The sequence below is a fragment of the Meleagris gallopavo genome, chromosome 2, assembly GCF_905368555.1.
Source record: "Meleagris gallopavo chromosome 2, MGAL_WU_HG_1.1, whole genome shotgun sequence".
Lineage (NCBI taxonomy): Eukaryota > Metazoa > Chordata > Aves > Galliformes > Phasianidae > Meleagris > Meleagris gallopavo.
The window spans coordinates 40,790,720-40,810,842 of NC_139405.1; positions in this window are offsets into that span (position 1 = coordinate 40,790,720).

Below are 20,123 nucleotides of genomic sequence, written 5' to 3' on the forward strand. Positions count from 1 at the left end.
AGTAAAGGAGGCAGTGGAAGGTGTGGGAGAGGAGAAGGAGGGTTTGATCTGAAAAGCCTGAGAGCAACAGTATTTCTCTTATATTGTGCTTAGTTTGTCTTCTTGCTCTGTGTAATCTGTTCACTTTAACATTTTTTTCTTAGAAAGAGAAAGTTGTAAAGATTTAGTTGCAAATCTGAGTTCTTCCTGGAACACAACTGTTGCAGCTCTGTTAACTTCAGTGGAAATATTTCTATTTTACACTAGGGAAACTGAAAGAAATTAATCAAACCTTTGAGTGCAGTAGAAATGAAAATAAAATAAAGAAGAAAAAAAACAGTTCCATATTTCATGGAAAATATTCAAGCAATGATAATAGTCAAAGTACTAGTGGAATAGTTTAAAATCAGCTTCTCTGTCACACATCTCAGTAATACGTCACATACAGAGGCTTCTGGTCCTGATTTTCTAGTTTAGGATGCCTTTTTCAGGTTATTATCTCCGAGTTTGATAGCTTTTTGTACTTCTAGTTTATTTATCTATTATCTAGTAATATTTTACACTATCCACTTTTCTCAAGAGCTGAATTAACTTTGAAGGAATATGGATGATTGCGTTTGTAACAAAAGAAAAGCTACTGCAGCTTTGCTGCGTCTAAAATGCGATGTTAGGACAGGTCGAAGACAGCAGAGTGGATTTCTGGCGCCCTCTGGTGGACAATGCTACTCTTGGGTACAGAAAACGTGGGAAAAATGTGGACAGTTCAACGTGTTTGACACAGCTGGCCAGCATTTCAGAAAATGGACTGGGGCGAGTTCACAGCCAAATTACATTCAAAAGCTGCTTTTCACATAATTTTGATAATTTCTTTTTGAGTCTTATTGAGCCACAAAACTAGATCATATCAGGTTGTCTATTGTGTCATAGCAGGTAGGAATGAAGAGGAGCGCTGCGTCTGTGTTTACTATCTCAAGGTGCTTATGAAGCCTGGAAAGACGATATTAATGGACAGATAAAGCATTTTGGTGGTCTAGTTGCATACATACATACATACAATATTTTCTTCCAGATGCTGAGTTTATGAGACAGGTACAAAAATTGTTCTTGGTTGAAAAATATAGAGGAACAAAAATGAACAACAGCTTTCTTTTTTTCTTTTTTTCTTTTTTTTTTTTCTTTTTTTTTTTGTCTTTTTCCTTTTTTCTTTTTTCTTTTTTCTTTTTTCTTTTTTTTTCTTTTTTTCTTTTTTTCTTTTTTTTTATTTTTTCCTTTTTTCTTTTTTTCTTTTTTTCTTTTTTTCTTTTTTTTTCCCTCTCATTGGTCACCCTTAAAGCTTTGTTTCATAGTACAAGCTGCTCAGTGTCCGCAGATTCTTTTTTTTAAGGTATTTCATTACCAGCAGAAGACGGCAGCATGTCTTTCTGATGGACTTAGAGCACAAAGTGTTTTTTGGTCTACATTTAATAGGAAGGTAATGTAGTCCTCATGATTTCCCCAACTTTCTTTCATGGAAACAATACATTCTATCAAGTATTTAAAAAATGAAAATTGCTACTAAATCTAAAATGTTGAAGAAAATTTGACAATATATAAAGAAACACCTGTAGATGCTGTCTCCATCCCTCAAAACCCAGATGAGAAAACAAGCTGCATACTGTAGCAAAATTCACTTGTAAATGCCAACAGTATAAATTCTTGTATTTTTTTATTTGGCTGAAAAAGTAATTCAAACTACATGGATCCTTGTTACTAAACTGAGACAAAATCTCCCTTGAATTTAAAAAGTTCAGTTAATATACTTCTTATTTTGTCTTCATTTCTTTATTCCGACACAGCTTTAAAAAACTGGTAGCTACATACATCTGATACCAACCATTTCTGACTCCGTAAGGCTTGGAAGCTTTTTCAATAACTGATGTTGCTGTGATGACATCAGTCTGTGTTTGCTAGATTACAAATTGAGAAGTTTGGATTTGCTTCAAGGAAACACTCAAGTTTTTGGCTCCTTCTCCAGATACGCCTTTGGAGCAATATAGACTGTGTTGACATGAAATGCAATCTCAATTTCATGTGATCTCTGCTGAACCATCTATCCCAACCACCTACTCAGCAAGTCATTTATGTTACTGTTGACAGTTTGTGTGCAGTGTAGCTTTTTACAAGCCTATTGTTTATAAGGTCACTGAAAACAAGGTTGGGCCTGAAAGTCATTGACATGATTTGGTTGGAATGATACTACTACTCACACATTCATGACAGAAAATGTCTCTTAATTCTGCTGGGACTCTGTAATGAATCTTATTTCTATAAGCTATGCAAGTTCTTTGATTAATACTTCAGAAAACCTCTGCTGCAAATTTTCTCTGGTTTCTCTCTTTTATTTTTAATAGGCATAGCAAATTGCCACCAAAGCTCACAACAATTACTTTCTATGCGAATAAGTTATGTGGCAGGAGTATCACTGTTAAGCATTACAATGTTTAAAAGCCAACTGACATGCTGTGGTGACAGAGAGATTGCTGAAGTGTGTCTGGTGTCTCCACTTCCTGACACACGGCAGAAGTGCAGAGAGGATAACAGCCAACAGGTGATGTAGCTGCCTGTCTCCAGACTGATCCTGGGAGACCAGCAGAAATTAAACACATCCTAACTTCTTATTTAATAGCAAGTTCCTCAAAAACTTTCAGGACAATTGCATTACTTTTGGGTTTAGGAATTCTGAGAACACTGTCTATGACATTTAAACAGTGCCAGGCAGTGTTGTGGACAACCTGAGCATTTTGAACTGCCAGGTTCTGGGGCCAAGGCAACAGTTAATTCCCAGAGAGCAGCAGGTGGGTAAGAGTATGAACCATTCCTAATGGGCCACTCTGATGCATTCAGCTTTGTTTGCAGGATAAGGATGTTTACCTTTATGGAAACAGTCAGACTTTGCCAGTTGGCATGGGGCTACAGAATGACTCCCGGCTGTGTTATTTAAAAATATTGGTGCTGACAAATGTATGTTATATTTGCTAGAATTGCTTGAACTCAAATTTCACATTGCATCAATTTGAAAAAAGAAAATAAAACTACTCTTGCAAAGACAAGGTTAAAATTCTGGTTACTAAATTAGAAAGAGTTACAAAGATCAATAAAATAAAATTCCTTAATTAAAAAGACAGTTTTATCTTTTGGCTGATTTTGTGGCCTACCCCCTTCCGTATATTAGTACATAATCATTGCTTGTCATATTCTCTTCAGATTAAATTACACTGCTTGCCTTCTGCACCTTTTCCAAGGCTGTTTCTGGACCTTAAAAATCATGTCATATGAGAAATGTTCATGTTAATGTTATTTCAGGTTTAACATCCCTGGTTTGCATTTTGATGCTCCTTCAGATGATATATTAATGAAACACAGATGACAGACAGTAATTTCTGCTGTCATTCTCTACTGCGTACCATAGAACTGGACTGGAGGCTGTCTGATTGAAGTAATGTAGCCTGCTCCTAAGCCTGCTATTAGAAACTATCCCTTACGGCCTCTGTGTCCTATTGCTGTTGTTTCTCCTTCCACCTCTTCTTGCTGTCCATGCTCAGAGCTGAAAATCCCAGTTGATTTTGTTCTACTCACAGGTTGCCTGGATTTCACCATTAGCTGATGGGTATTATTTTGACATCATTCTTATGTTAGCATATTGGTAAGGTCTTGACTTTCCTTGTATTAATGAAGAAGAACAAATGAATGTCACCCGGCCCCTTTTTGTTGTGTGTGTGACAAGAACATGAGCATTACTGACAGAATAATCTCTGTGCTGATACAGGCTCATTTTCTTTGGATTGATATCTAATTTTTCTGTCATATTTTCCTTTTGAGTTAAGCATGAGTCAGAGGAGGAAAAAATGATAGCGCGTTGAAGTAGTGCGGTGATAGCCTGAAGGTTAAATAAAATCGGCAGAAGCATGCCAGATATCCTGCAGCTTATCTGAATCTGTTGAATTCATAAGACTATAAAGTTAGAATGACAATTTCATGGCTAATTATATGATAGAGTATTCCAAGATTGTCATATCAAAATCCGTTTGTATGGGGTATGCCATACAAAATTAGACTTGATTTTATCTGTAGATCATCTTACACTGCACAAGTTGGTCACTGTCTAGTGTTGTAGTGGAAATGCTAAGCCACAACCTGAAAGTGATTGAACACCTGGTGGGAAGGCAGAGCCAACCCAGCGGAGCTCAGGTGTATGCAATGCACCTGAGTGAACAGAAGCATGGAGCAAGGATCCACCCTTTCTCAGACCCCATTTAAGGGTTGTCAGTGGAGGCAAGGGTATCATAGTGGAGATCCCTGTGTACCTGAGGCCTTCCAAAGGTAAGAAGGTTTTTTTTCCTTTGTTTCCATATCTGCAGCTGCTGCGTTTGAGCGTGTCCTCGCTTGTTGTAGCCTATGACTTTGCTATTCCACTATTATTTCTCAATTTTCTATGACATTACAAGAGTAGTTTCCTCAACAGAGGACCAAAAAGGATATAGAGGGCATCCATAAGAGATATAGAATTGATGAAACTGTTTTCTTCCTCTGATAATTTTCAATTTGTGAGTTCACTAGAACTGTTTTCAGGCCAAGAATTGTACAAACAGCCCCAGAGGAATGGAAGCCAGGTGGAGCTGTAGGCTTTAGCACTTGCTTTTGATAGAAATTCCTAAGTAGTTTTTTTCCTCACACTTGCATACGATTGAGTGCTTAACATTTCCAGTGATGACTTTTCATGCTTGCTTTTGCTGCTCTCAATTTCTGTGGTAAGCTTCCTGTTGAGGGAAGCTCTAAGATATTCAGTGAATAAAAATCCTTCAGAGGGCATTCTCTGAGGACCAGGTGTTCGGCTTTGTGTAACAAGTCCCAGAATGCTTTGTTTTAAGTGTTCCAGGATCTGCAGTGTGCCAGGGATGTCTAAGAAGGGATCTGTGCCTCTGGCCCTCGTCTATTATGTCATTATGTTACACACAGCCTCAAAATACTGAGGGAAGCCTTTCTTTGTTCTCTATTCAATGTATTTCCTATAAAAAAGGAAAACTTGGGGATGTGGCTGCTGCTTTATTCAAAACACTCAGTCTCTGATGACAAAAATACGGTGTACAGGACTTCCCAGTGAAAGTACTGTGAAATCTCCCAATCATTTCTCTTATAATACACAGCTGGAGTACCATGGACTCTGTAGTAGCGTAAGTGTCATAAATGTGGGAAATCCTGTCTCTTTTTCATATCAATAGAGTCATAGTTTATACAAGCATCAGAGAATCTTTTTTTTGTCATCAGGAGAGTTTACAGTTTAATCTTAAATTCAGAAGTGATGCCTACAATTTTTGGAACTTAAAATTTACCATCTTGAAATAAGTTACTGCTACAGCATATCAAAGATCTGATTTCAGCAAGCTTAAAACTCGGACCTTAAACCCACAAGTTTTGTGTGTCCATGAGGAAAGATTCATAAACAGAATATCATGGACCAAAGCAGTCTCTGCTGGTTTACGTCAACAAAAACATTAACATACATTGCCAAGAATCCCACAGACTTCCCAGAGAATAATATAAGAAGTCTCTAATGCTGAGGAAAGAAGACTGCAAAGTGGTCCTGAGACCAGGAACAGTGGGACTGTTCCAAATTGGATCAGTGACCATGTCTGAGCTTTGGACTGACCTGCAGTTCTCTTCCTTTCACTACCCTCCCCCTCTATGTATAATTCCCACTCAAAAATGAGTATTTCCTTGGTCAATCTAAGTTCTACAATTCTTACAAGCCTGTGAGATTCCTCAGTAGTTTTTGTGACCTCTAAAGCATTTAAGCATCAACCATCATTTCTACACCTTGAGTGAAAAATCCAGTAAAACCTGAATAGAAATATTACTCCTATTTAACAGCAAATTTAAAAGAATCACTGCTCTTCGTTGTGAGGAGGTGGTGTTATGAGTTTTTCTGTGCTTTTTAGCACTGCTGCTAAAGAGAATACAACAAATTTTGTAACTTTAAAAGTAAGTCAGAAAGAATTAGAAAAACAAAAATAAACATAGGGAATATTGAAAGGTGGGAGTTTTATCAGAAAAAGGGTTTTTGGAGACTTGGTATTTGGACCACAAAATTTTAAAAGGGGGAATTATTATTGTTATTTTTTACACTTGCATGTTATAATGGGATTTAATTTTTCTTCTTTCCATTTTACTTTTAGCAAAAGCATTACATCATACCTACATTTTTCATTTTATTGATGATATAAAGCAAAATATGTTGGTATGCTGAGAACAATTCTTAGTAGCTTGGTCTTTGGGGGGGAGTTTTCTTTGCTGTTCATCTTGTTGGATTCAGTGAATATAAACATATCCTGTCTCCTCTTACCACGTGAATAATTCACCAGATTTTTCACCAATTTCTTAGTAAACTGCCGATAGGTGGCAGAGTCGGCTAATCTATTGTGATGTAGAGCTTTTCATTTGTAGAACTGTAACCTTGCAGAAAAACAGTGCTTGGGCCACAGCTGGCTGTGTGCGTCCTCTTGGACTGCAATTATTATCTATTCCATTATGTTACTGGAGGTTGAAATTCTGACATACATGCATGCTAGGGTTTCAATTTTACAGTGGAGAACTAAGGAGAGCAATGTCCCCTCTCTCTACTTTATCTCTGAGGTTACCTGAACAAGGGGCAACAATCTGTTTTGCTTGTGATCCCAGGAATTCTGGCTTTAAGATACAGTTTTTCATGTCATTTATCTTAACAGGAAAAAAAGCAGCTGGTTTATTTATTTACTTATGAGATAAAAACTACAACTGAAAAACTTATTTTATGGGAGCTCTTTCCAGGGGTCTTGAAATATTATTTTCTGAACTATAACCTTCTAGGCTTGATTAAGTGCCAATTACACAGAGATTAAAGATATTAGCTGGGTTGCAAGTTGATGCTATTCTCTCAGAGAACTGTTCTTTTGTGTGTTTTTTTTTTCCTGAATATTAAACTAATGTTTATTAAAGGATAATGGCTGAATATTACAATATACAGTAGAGCCATGAAGAGGCAAGAGGCCAAATTATGATCTCGTTAAAGAAATGGAAACTTGTGCTATTCCAGTATTAAATATCAGAATCTGGTGCCCTGCCTTCTATCCCTCAACCCATAGTAGAATCACGAGGGAAATAATGTGTTGTAATAAGAAGTATCTGAGCACCTAACTAGGAGAATAGCAATATAATGGAAATTAAATCAGAAACTATTTTCTTACTGAATCAAGTGATCCCCACTGGACCTGAAACAGGCAGCATTGTATCACCATGCACGGTAGCCACATGCCTACCAGATATTTAAGATGGGATATATATAATCTTTACATCTTTATATATACATAAAAGAGAAAACAGCCTGACTACGCCATATCATACTTTACAGAGGAAGATAAATAAATTTATATTTTTATATTTATCTTCCACTGTAAAGTATGATGTGGTGTAGTCAGGCTGCTCTTTTTTACATAATAGCTCAGCATTTACTGCAGCAGATGCTTAAAGCAAAGTAAGGTAATGATATGGGCTTCAAGAATAAGGACCTGGTGATTTCCCCTTGCATATTCTTTGTGGTTCTTTTTCCTCTCTTTCACTTCTTCATGTTGCATTAATAATTATTTTCATTCTTCCCCACTGCATAATTTTCCCAGGAGCTGTAAATTTGAGCAGTATCAGATATAACTCCCACCTAACCTGAAGAAGAACTCATCCTAGAAGATGGGGAAATAGAATTTTAATGCAGGTGTACTTGTATAACACAATGAGAATATATAGCATTCATACAAAAAAAAAAAAGTGTGCTCTGATTAAAAAGAAATTGAGAAAGATAAGAACATTTCTCATGTTCAAGTGCACTTGCTTAGTATTTTTCTGTGTGGGTCCAAAACCAAATGCATAGGCCATATCTGTAGTAATAAGTGAAACAAAACTGTGAAATAGCCCCTGTCAACTATGTGGAAATAGGTACTTCTGTAATGTGAAAATTACTTTTCTCAAAATGAAAATAGGATGGAACACCAGAGGGCACTATATAACAATGATCTGTTTGCAAAGGCAAGGTGTAAATAGAGTTATCTGGGATGTTCATTTTACTTCCTCTTAGTGACTCCAAGAGCTTCTGAGAGAGCTTTTGAACTTTCAGAGAGCGATAATATTAAATGGTTATTTTACATGCAATTCAACATTGCAAATAATGAATGACATGTAGAATTATGGTCTAGAACCAATCCTGCAATATTTTTTCAGACCAAACATTGGTAGCAATTGGTTCTTTCCTCTCAAGTGTCACTAAAGTCCTAGTGACATTTAATCAGGGGCTGAAGGTCCAAACCATTAATCACTCTATACAGGTATTTGAGAATATTGACAGCTCGCTGTGAAATGATTAGATATAAACCTATTAGTAAAGTAATGGAGTTGACAGTGAGATTAAGAACATAATAAATGCGTATGCCGGAGCCGTGAGTTTATTACAATGTTTTCGGTAATGCATGTTTTTTTTTTTTTTTGGTATGTTAGTCAGGAAAACAGGACTTAAATTTAGTAAAAGTCCTGCACAATGCATGTAGATGCCTGATGGGAAGCACTACACCTTCTATTGTTTGGATGAATTCAGAGGGTAAAATGGCAGTCTGTAGGATGAGATGGTTGAAGAGAGATTTCCTCAGTAGGAAATCCACCTCCTCTTTACAGATCATAAAGTTTAGTAAAATAACAAGCACAAAATGCACCAGTCATGCCTGTTGTCAGCAGTATATCTTGTTTATTATGCAGCAATTGTAAGATCAGACAGTTTGAACACAGCGAATATATAGATGGATAATGTTGTAATAACTGTTTCAGTTGCACGTAAAAGGCAAATTAGATGTAGCCTACTTAAAGGAAATCAAAATTAATTCACCTCTGATCGTGACCTTGTAAATCAGATAAGTTTTGAGTATTTGAGGAATTTAAATTTCTTGTAGGGGGATTTGAGGTGAACCAGACAATATTTGCATCTACTGAGTAATTGCATACACAAACAAGGTTTTCCTATGCAGTAGCCTGTTTCATGTGGTCAGCTGATATTAACTCATAGATCCAACTTGGGGGTACCGGACTGATGCCTCTAAATTGTGATGAGGAAATTAGAGATGAGAACAAGTTTTAATGTGTAAGGACCAATGTAGATCGCTCTATAAAACTCAAACCAACACAAATTGGAAAAGAGATGGTGGGAAAAGATAAAAACTTATTATTCTTGTTTTAAATGAGCATTTCACAACAAAACAAAGCACAAGCCTCAAAATTGTTGTGCTTTTTGGGTTTGGCTGAAGTTGAAATAGAAGCAACAGAGCAGTGGAAAAAGAATTCTTTTTTTTTTTTTTTTTTTTTTTCCTCCCTTGATTAAGTGAACTAAACTAAGCTCAGATTTTTAAAAAAATGTCCCACTGAGTGTCTTCAGTTGTGTCTTACAGGAAAAGGATCAGTGTGTTGGCTATTTTTCTCAGAAGTTTTAGCATGCCTACTGTCCCTAAGCTGCCTTGAATTTTATCTGTTATAGAGCAGCTGCATGGATGCTATATTCCAACTGTGTCACTGGAATGACACGTCCTAATTAAACATATAGACTGTAGTCTTCTTTAAAATAGTCCGTCTACATAAATTATTGATCTCCAAACATTAACACTGTGGGCACCTTTAATAGCTTCCCTTAATCTGTATTATGAATTATCAGAGTGTTTGAATAGGAATTACATTTTCAGTCCGAGGAGGCATTAAGGATGCCTTGCAGTTATATTATCTCATCTGTGCTTATTCAGTTGCAGAAAATCCCCTTTTTACATGGTACAGTTGGAGCTCAATTCACCACATTCCAAGTAACTACCTCTTAGTTTTCATGTGGTCTGTTGCTTTTACCTGTGATGATTTTCTTGGCATGTAGAGCCACGTGGTTAACCAAAGTTCAGGATCTTACAAGTTTAGAAAAAAATTGTAATTGTGTTTATGAACAAACAACTTATACATAACCATATTTCCCTAAACACAATAAGAATGAAAAGCAAGTAGATTATTTTCTTAAAGTATGTAAGAAGTCTAATAATATCAAAAGTTCTACCAGAAGCCTCATGCTGAAAATGCTTTTCTTTGCCTTCTTTCACAAGGATGTTTGGTCCTCTCATCGCTGTGAGCTCAAACTTGAACTTTCAGACTTTCAGTCCTTTAAGCTTTGATTCTGACCCAGACTGTTTTGGTTTACACTGAACTTTAAGAAGATTTATCAGGGTCTCTCTGCTAATGCTCTTTTACTTCACTTGAGTTGCATGACATGTGTGGATCCAAGACAAAGCTGAAGGCAGCTATGAATGTTGTTTAGCCCAGCAACAGGGAAGTGTAAAGATGCATGTACTTTAGAAGTGATTTCCTGGACAACTAGGATGATACACTACAAGTGCTGAGCTTTTGCAAAGATGTGGTGATGTTTTACCCTCTAGTCTCCATCATGTATGTTTCTATAAAGTCAAGGAAAGTAGAAGATGATGTCTCATAGCATTTCCTTTCTTGCTTCTTGTTCTCAGAGATGCTATAGTTGATGTTGCAATTGTTCACACTTTTTTCATTGCAAGATCCACCCTCTCTCCTGGCTATATGAAATGGGTCTCTAAGTGAAGGGAGTGTGATTCTTTACCCAGTTTTATTGCGTGGTAGATACTCTCTAATGGAAGCAGTGTCTTCTCTCTTTTTTTTTTTTCTTGCTGAAATTGCCCATTTAATTGTGTGTACTGTTTACCCTTTTCTGTAAGCTTCCACAAGAAACTGCAGTGATATTACATATTCATGGAAAACCACAACAGTGAAAGTTTCCTGCACTGCAGGTTAGCTTATATTCTAGAATTCAGAGTCTGAAAACACATCTCTATCTCTTGCATTCCTTGTTGCCCTCCACAATGCTTTTAAAGACTCTTCTTTCCGTGTCAAATAAAATTCACCCATTTTGTGAAATCCTGTTCTTAGCAAATCTCATACCCTGCATCAGATCTCTGAAGATTTAGGAGATGCTGAGACCTCATAATGGCCCTTTTCATAGGAGGCACAGTTCATCCACTGTGGGATTTTTTTTTTTTTTACAGCAGAACTTCATTTCGATAATTGAAGTTTTGTACTGATAGAAGTTTACTGCTCCATTTCATCTCTAACCAGCATCAGAACAGATTTATGTAATTATTATTTCAAACACTAAGAAGCAAGTGACTAAATTCTTTAGGGAGCCATAGTATTGTATGTCTGTTATAACTTCAGGAGGCATTGTAGCACCACTGTCAGTGGTGTCCTTTTTCTGGTTCCAATCTGGAATCAAGCACCTGCTTGGAGATTCAGGACTTCAAAGTATTTCAGGTGATCACTTCTGCCTTGAGTGATAACTTATTTTATTTCTTTGTGGAAAAAGTAGTTTTTATGGGCATATTGGGATTTTCAGTTCTTTTGAAGCCGAGTTTCAGTGGATACAGTGTCACACAATATATTTATTCTGGTTTAGCCAGGCCAAGTACTTCAAAAATAAAACAAAACAACAACAACAACAACAACATGGTTTCTTCCTGTGCTACTCACTACATATCCCTGTTTTCACAACTGCAATAAATCTTAAAGAAGAGAAATCTTCTCTCTGATAGATAGAATGACCAACATATGGCTTCACAAGTACTGACAGTGAGATGTAGTACATGAGAGATTAAAAATTGCTTCCAGGTATGATAACAAAGTCTTTCTCTGAAGGTAAGGTAATGGGATTCATATTTACATAGAGAAAATCAGAGACGGAGTTTCCATGAAAGAATCTGACTCTCATTATTATGCTTTCTCTACTTTTTTTTTTTACTTTGTCCCATATCTTCATGTAAGCAAAGCCTTCCCCCCCACCTCCACTGCAAGATTATTGTGACTGTTATTTCCACCATCAGTCACTTACTCTTTATTGTATGGAAATAATAAATGATGAAAAATTAAGTATTTGAGTTGAAATGTTTTTAAAATTTTTAGGAAATGTGCAAGCTTTAAGCTTTTTGAAGTACTGGGAGGTTCAGATAAGGTGCTAAGAAATATTATTCTATTCAATTCCCCTTCAGTGCTAACAACTGGAAAAAGCCCAGATTCTGTTGTTCTTTCTGGTTCTTCCATCTATATGTCATGTAGAATGTGTTGGGTTTTTTTTTTCCATAGGAAATAGTCTCCAATCTTTTTTTGTAGCTATTAAATAGCTGCCAAATTTGGGCCTGAACTCCACTGTCTGTATTATACCCATTTATCAAGTCATGCCCTTTTCTCATTACCTAGATGAAGTTATAAAAAACTTAAGTATGTTATCATGAGACGTAAAGGTCTTGCATTTTTCCTTTCAAGACCCAATTTCAGGCTTCTGTTATTTCTATCTTGTAGTGACTAAAATTGTATCTATTGCTACATATTTTATAATAGCACATAAAACAGCATCCCAGCATCCACCTCACTTCAGGCATTGTTATTTGTGTCCTAGGAAACAAGTTCTGGAAGTCAAATAAAGGATGGAATTAAATTATTTTGTCTGGAAATGCATATCAAATCCATTCACCTTTCCCACTGAAATTCAAAGAAAGCTTTTGATGTGTCTCTACATAATAAAACTATTTATTGTCATATTTTAATAATCCAAAGCCCAGCTATAGATTTGTGATCTAGTATAGCTGTGTTTTTAGCATAATAGTTTCTAATTTTTATTATACAAATACTCAAAGGTATCCATACAGATGAGGGAAATACAAGTCCTGTTCATGGCCAGAAAGCAAAGGCAGTGCATTAGAATGATTTTTTTCTGTAGTCACAGCAGGTATTTCGTCAAAAGAAGGACAAGCAAACAGATTTCTCTATTCCCTATCTAGTCTTCCTACCAAAAAATAATTTTCCCTCTGTGCACACATGACAGAAGATTTAAGATATAGCCTCTCATCACCCTGCTCAGCATGTCATAGCATGTCATGTGATATCATATTCATATGAATATATTGTAAAGAAATAGGAGGACAGGTTATGATTCCCTAGTTTAGCTGCCCTTAATATCCTGGTACACTAATGTGCTTCCGAGTCTTTCAGTTCAGGCATGACAGAAGGGGAAGGAATACTTCCTAAGCATTTTTAATTACTGGACATAAATACATGTTCCTGTAACATTTTCAGGTGTTGTGGGGCAGAGTGGCCTCCAGAAACCAGCATAACATCTGTGGAAAATCATAGTCACAGGCTTAAGAGATCACAAGACGTCATATGCATCAGAAATTAAAGTGTACTGCACAGACAAAGATACACAGGAGAAAGATCTAAAGGTAGAAAAGAGACAGAATAGAAAGAAGGAGATGGGGCAAAGAGTTAGAACAACGCTTTGTTTAGGTGATCATTTTCCCTCCTGGAGACTATTTCTAGACTGTAAAAATGGTAAGATATCTAATGGCAAACACATTAGTGTGGTTATCAATTATTCTGTTAGTTTATGTGTCAATAGTTTATATATTGAGAATGCTCTGAAAGCGATCTGATGTTTTCTCCTGTTTTTGGTCATTGCAGAAGTCAGCACAGTTTTGGAAGTAACATTTCAGTCAGATAATTTCTTTTTTCTTCCTTTCCCTTTTTCCCTTTTTCCCTTTTTTTTTTTTTTTTTTTTTCCTGATGGACACTGTTAAGTTGATGCTGTGGGGAACACTCTTATCCATGCCTCTGTCACAAGCATTCTGTTCTCATAAAACAAATTAATCAGAGGTAGTCATGAATTTAATACTGTATTTGAATATACACTCTTAGGAGTAATGTCCAAAGAAAAAGATCTAAGTATTTGCAATAACCACTGGAGCTGCTGAATGTAGGAAATGGTGCATAATACATAAAAAGCTTAGTTCCTAGATACTTCATATTTCAGACTTGGTGTCTGAAATTAGTTGTACTTTTGACCTTACTCTGTGCAAGTCTCTCATGCCTCATGAAGATACACTAAGGTTCATGTAGTCTTAGAGTTATGAGAGCATAGAAAATCTTAAAATAACATGCATAAAAGACACAGTGGGAAATAAAGACACCACTGAAATAGCTGCAAAATAAATGAGAACTGCTTGTTCCTTTCACAGGATGAAAGAAGGGCTGAGCAGTGGAAAATTAAAAATTATAATTCCTATATGAAAGGATACAACTAAGGTGTGTTTTTCCAACTTCAAAATTTTTTACTTTTCAACTTTATACTCTTCTTTTAATATAATCTTGCTCTCTATTGCACAGTAAAATGACCTTTAGTTTCACTTGTATTTTGAAGTGCATAATTATGTCATACAGTAAAAGAATTTTACAGTCATTGATACTGGATCATAGGCATTAATCACACTTAGAAAAGTCCTAAGTGAATTATACAGATCATATCAAATAAGTGAAAGCAAAACCTTTCCACAACAGTACTGTTCACTCTCTGTACAGCACACTGCATAGATTGTTTTTTAAACTATCAAACGAATGTGGTAATTTCCAAGGAACAACTTTTCAATCTTTTTCTTGCAAAACCAGGATCAGTTTTTTCCTGTTTTGTCTAGTAAGATATTAAGTCTTATATACTGTGGTTTTAGCTGGAAGATTGAAATGCATGACTGACGTGGTTTAATCCATGGCATGGATGAGAGCATCAAAAACTTCACCTTAATTAGTAAGGCAACCCTGGGATCTATTCAGCCAAATGTACTGCTAGGAATTTGTTCAAAATGCTATGTGTCTTGTCCTGTAGTAAGACAAAATTTTCTAAGGCTGATTCTCAAACTAGACTACATACTACAGGTCATTACCTTATACAGAATTTAGGACTTCGATAGAATTCAAAGATATTGACTCCCAGCAGCCAGGTCTTTAAACATGAACATTTAAGAAAGGGTGTCATATTTTTCACAGAGAAAGAGGATGGGCAATATACACATGCAAAGATGCTCACTCTGTATATCTGGCCTGCTTAGGTCACAGGTCTCCCTAGTAACCTCAAATATCAAAGCAGACCAGGCTCTTCTCCCTTCCCACCTATGTTACTCTCCACAGATACCCAGTTCTTGCCTCCCATGGCTCAGATCTGACAACTCATCACCCTAAACTCCCACCTAGTCCTCAGTGCTCCAATACTCCCAACCTCACATCTCAGAGCTTCTTGACATCCCAAACCCACTCTGTCATGGGTTCCTGCCTACCACAGAGCTTCAAGCTCTTTCCTGCATCCAGGTACAGATGCGCAAAGGCATGGCACAGCTTGCACCCAGCTATTAATTCTGTCTCCCTGTCTTGTCAGCTCACTTGAATGATTGCTCCTTGGTCTGTTTCATGAAAAATGTTTCGCAACTGATACTGAGCAATGGTTTCTGTGGAAATCAGTTCAAAGCCCTAAGATTACTTAGTTACAAACAAGCCATTGAAAAGCGTTAGAGAGTATTCAGGCTAGAATACAAAACCAGTCTGAAAGCTGCTGAGAGTATCTGGGGATAGCTGAGCAACAATTAAGCAGAATCTGACTTCATGAGCAGCCAGGAACCATTTTTATTTTATGCCTGGTCAGAACTAGAAGTTGAAAGGCTAATTTGATGAGGTGATTGTCATTCTGCCACCTGCAACTCCCAAGTGCTGCAAAGCTTCGATTGGTGTCGTGCTTTGGCCTTTCTTGCTGCCTTTCTATAGTCTCAGGTTTATAGTTACCATCATCAGGGTATTAAAGTTCTGCAGACATCATTCTCCATCTGTCTACACCTGGCAAATCCTGCATTCTCCTCCTCAAATAAATCCTTCCTCTGAAATGTTGGTTTATACATTCCATGCACTCAGAGTTAACTTTACAGTCTTAAAAACATCTTGACTCATGAACTAAACAGAGGGGAAATTAAAAATGAGAGGGAGGAAAGCAGATGACAATTAAACAGGCTAAAATGAATCTTAGTTAATATGAAATAAAAGGCTTAGCTGTCAAAAACTACATTTATTACAATGTTATTAATATTAATAGTGAGTACTTAGTGTACTCACTAAGTGATACTTTCTCTTTATGAATTCTGTCTCCTGCAAACTAAAATTTAGCATACATTATTAATTCTACATCATTTGAGATTATTTCCATTTTACAACCATCTTTATGTTTTAGAACTTTTTGTTCTTGAACCAAAATATAAATATAACATAGAAAGACACTGCCTCTAATTAAGTTTCATTAAGAAAATAATAGGCTTTCATTTTGTATGTAGACATCTGTGAAGAGAAACTTTGAAGAAAACTGCATCCTGTAGTTGAGACAGGCATCCTTAGAAAGATTCAGAGCAACTTGAGTGTTGTGAAAGAACTGAGAAATTCTGCACATAGACTATAGTAGACCTTACTACAGAGTGCGAAAGATTGCTATCTCAGTGCATAAGTGTGAGAATAATCATCAGTGGTTTTATTTATTTACTGAGAGAACCACATGATGCAGTGTCAGGGGAGGATCTGGTTGGAGATTAGGAAAACTCTCTTCCCTGGAGGGATGGTTGGGCACTGGAACAGGCTCCCCAGGACAGTGGTCACAGCACAAAGCTTCTGGAGTTCAAGGAGCATTTCAACAATGCTCTCAGACATGTGGTTTAATTTTAGGTAGTTCTTGTAGTCCTATGTGGAGCCTGGAGTTGGACTAAATTATTCTTGTGGGTCTCTTCCAAACTGGAATATTCTGTGATTCCTTTTGAAAGCTTTGGGAGGTGTTTTATATCAGTGAAGCACTTAGTCATTAGTGGAGGGCTTTCTTGGTCACAGACTGCGTTCATGTTGGACTTCGTTAAAAACTTTCATAGAAAGGCTGAAGTAATGCGAGTTTAAATGCTACTCTCCTTGTAATAGTAAATGCTTTGTGCTGCATCTGACATTGATCGTGCACTTCCATATCCATTTTTTTCCCTAGCTCCCAACACCATATCCCTACAATGGGCAACTGAATAAGTATAAAATTTGATGACCACGTAAACTTTATGTGTAGTATGGAGAGGAATTCAGTTTTAGTCAGGACCATCAGCACTGTGCCTCTTATTAATACCAGTTTAAAAAGGATCTTCATTCATAGGACTATCATACTTATGTGCCCAAATACCAGCAGCAGATAGAAGCAGACAATTTATAGTTGCATTTTGAAGTGTCTGAGCAGTTCACAGGACTAAGATATAATAAATACATGTAGGCCAGGAGTGGCCTATCCATTTTTCCTTTTCCTCACTGGGGGAGTGGCAACCATGGTTTCTTGGCATTTACTCAGCCCTCCTGCTTTGGTATAATCAGGAGCTGGAAATGTACCGTGACTAAGTCTCTTTTATATCAAATTCAAACATTCTTGTCAACACCAGGATTCAATTTGCATTTTCAGTGCCAAGGGTTGACAGAATAACTCTACCCTCTGTGTGTTAAATCAATCCCATGGATGGAGGGAGGTACCTATTCAGCTTAATTTAGGTTACCAAGGGACAATTTTGAGACTTGCTACATAAATTAGAGTGAAAAATTACAGAATGTGGGGGAAAACGTCTTTTTTTGTTTGTTTCTGGAAGGAAGACCTGTTGTGTCAGCAACAGTCTGAAAAAGCCATTTTTACCTTTATACATGGCTTAGCCTATTCTCAGCTTTTACTAAGTGAGAATCCTGTAGAAAGACCTACAAGCATCTCAGCTACCTCTCAAGTGTGACTGTTGTAGATGTTGTAGGATGAAGGGTTTCAAAGGCATTGTGGCCAAAGGAGAGATCATAAGATCAGATTGCAATGATGATCATGGAGGTATTTCCTCAGAAACACTAAGACAAACTGCAAGCATTTACAAAACTTTAAAAAATCAAGCTGTCAGAGACATAGGAACATTTCTTCATTGTATTATCTTCCAATCTCAACTCTATCTTTAGTTTCACACTTAGCAAAGTTTGCCTCCATTCATACCACTTGTCTTACCCTCTTATGCACTGCATGCCTTCTTGGCTTTCTCCTCTTTATCTTTGCTCTTGACTTTTTTTATGCAGCAACACTGGAAAAAGCACCATGTATCTGATAATGTATATGTAGCTCTCTTATTTTCCTAGACAAGCTTCTTTCTTTCTTACTCACTGCTGTACTATTTGCTATTGTTTGTTGTGTAAGCTTTCTCTCATCTGTTCATTAACTTCCCTCTGTCCAGGTTTTTTTTTTTACAGTTCCTTTGAAGGCCAAATAGATGCTTTCTAGAAAGGCTTATCGATTCTTAGTCATTTTTCCCTGCTTTCTATTGAGAGAGCATGAAATCTGTGATTTCTGTCATTTTTACATCTAATGAATGGTCTAATTCCACCAATCTTTCTCATATTTGTATTTCCTCAAGGAATATTTTTCCAGTATTAATTTGCTGTCCTTACATTCAACACTAAATTTAAAGAAGTCTTATCCTCTCCTGTGCATCTTAATGTATGTATGCATCAAAGCTTCCTTCTTCTGGTAGATGTTGCTGTTGTGTGGCATCAGGGTGTTATTGTACTTAAAGCAGAGCAAGGAAGTAGGGATGTTAAGCATATAAATTAAAGTCTGAAGGGATGTTCACTCACATAGTGATAGTGCATGCTCACTTCAAATATCTGAAGGATGATTGCACTGAGTGCAGGGTTGGTTTCTTCTCACGGTGACAGAACGAGGGGAAATGGCCTCACATTGCACAAGGAAAGGTTTAGATTGGATATCAGAAAAAACTTCCTTACTGAAAGGGTTGTTAAGCACTGGAATAGGCTCCCCAGGAAGGTGATTGAATCACCATCCCTGAATGCTGACTGGTTTAAAAACCATTTGGATGTGGTGCTCAGGGACCTGATTTAGCAGAGGATTGTTAGAGTTAGGCTGGTGTGGTTAGGTTGTGGTTGGACTTGATGATCTTGAAGGTCTTTTCCAACTTGAGCAATTCTATGATTCTGAGCCTACTTAGAGCCCTATAAACTGTCTGGTCAGGCATTTGCTTCATATTTTGCAGATCCACCTAACTGCTGAGAGTGTATGGTACTGGCTAGTTGAAAAGCAGTGGGAAGTCCAAGGCTAGATTCACATCATCTCTTTGTTGTGCGATTGATTGGATCGTTAGGGTATAGTAGAGATGTCAGGCAGCAACTATACCTAGTGATAGGCAATAATTACCACTCCCTTCCACCACCAGAATAATTGAGCAACTACCCTTCTATTCCATTAAACAAAATAATACAAATCACACATTTCAACAGTTCATTCTTTTCTATTTCATGCTTTTTTTTTTTCTTCCACCTTCCCAGGGAAATTAACACTAACTCCAAATGTGTTATAAGAGTTAAGACTCTACATGGCAAACATAATGTTTGCTCTATTGTGTTTTAGCCAACTCCAGTATGCTCTATGTTTACAAGCTGGCTGTAGTACTTGGTTCTGTACATCCCTGCATGAAGGTTATCATTATCTAATAACAATGAATTTCTTAATGGATTAAAAAAAAAAGGAAGAGTGAGAGAGAAAAGAAAAAGAAATATCAACGAGTGACCTGAGGATGATCACAAGACCTTCATCTTTAATGATGATCTTTAATTTCTGGAATCATCTGTTTGGGTTATCTCTACCTGCTGCAGGGATGTTTGCTATGGCACTTGCATTGCGATGCAGCCCACATTCTCTCTGATAGACCACTATCAGTAGGCAGGTGTACAATACTCTACTTAGACTACATAGTCTCAGAATGAATTGATCCTGGAAGCATGAGACTTAATGTTCCTTCCAACGTGCACCTTAACCTCGATTGTTTTGACTCTGGATGTTCTTAAGGTTCATTTAATGTCCAATATTATGAAAACAAATCCCTGCTTCCTATAAACTTTAAACTTTCTTGCTACTAGAAACAGCACTGCTTATTTTTTTATTTTTTTTATTTTTTCCTTTTCAAAGTATGAGCCTTGTCAGATCAAGACCAGTTCAAATTTAGTCTTAAATGCAGAGTCTGGGCTCCTAGAGGGTTACCCTTAATTTAATTGTTCTAAGTGTTAGGGCTGAAGTATCTCAGAGGAAATTATTCAGGTTTCCATGAGTTGTGCACAGCCTTCTTGAGGATCAG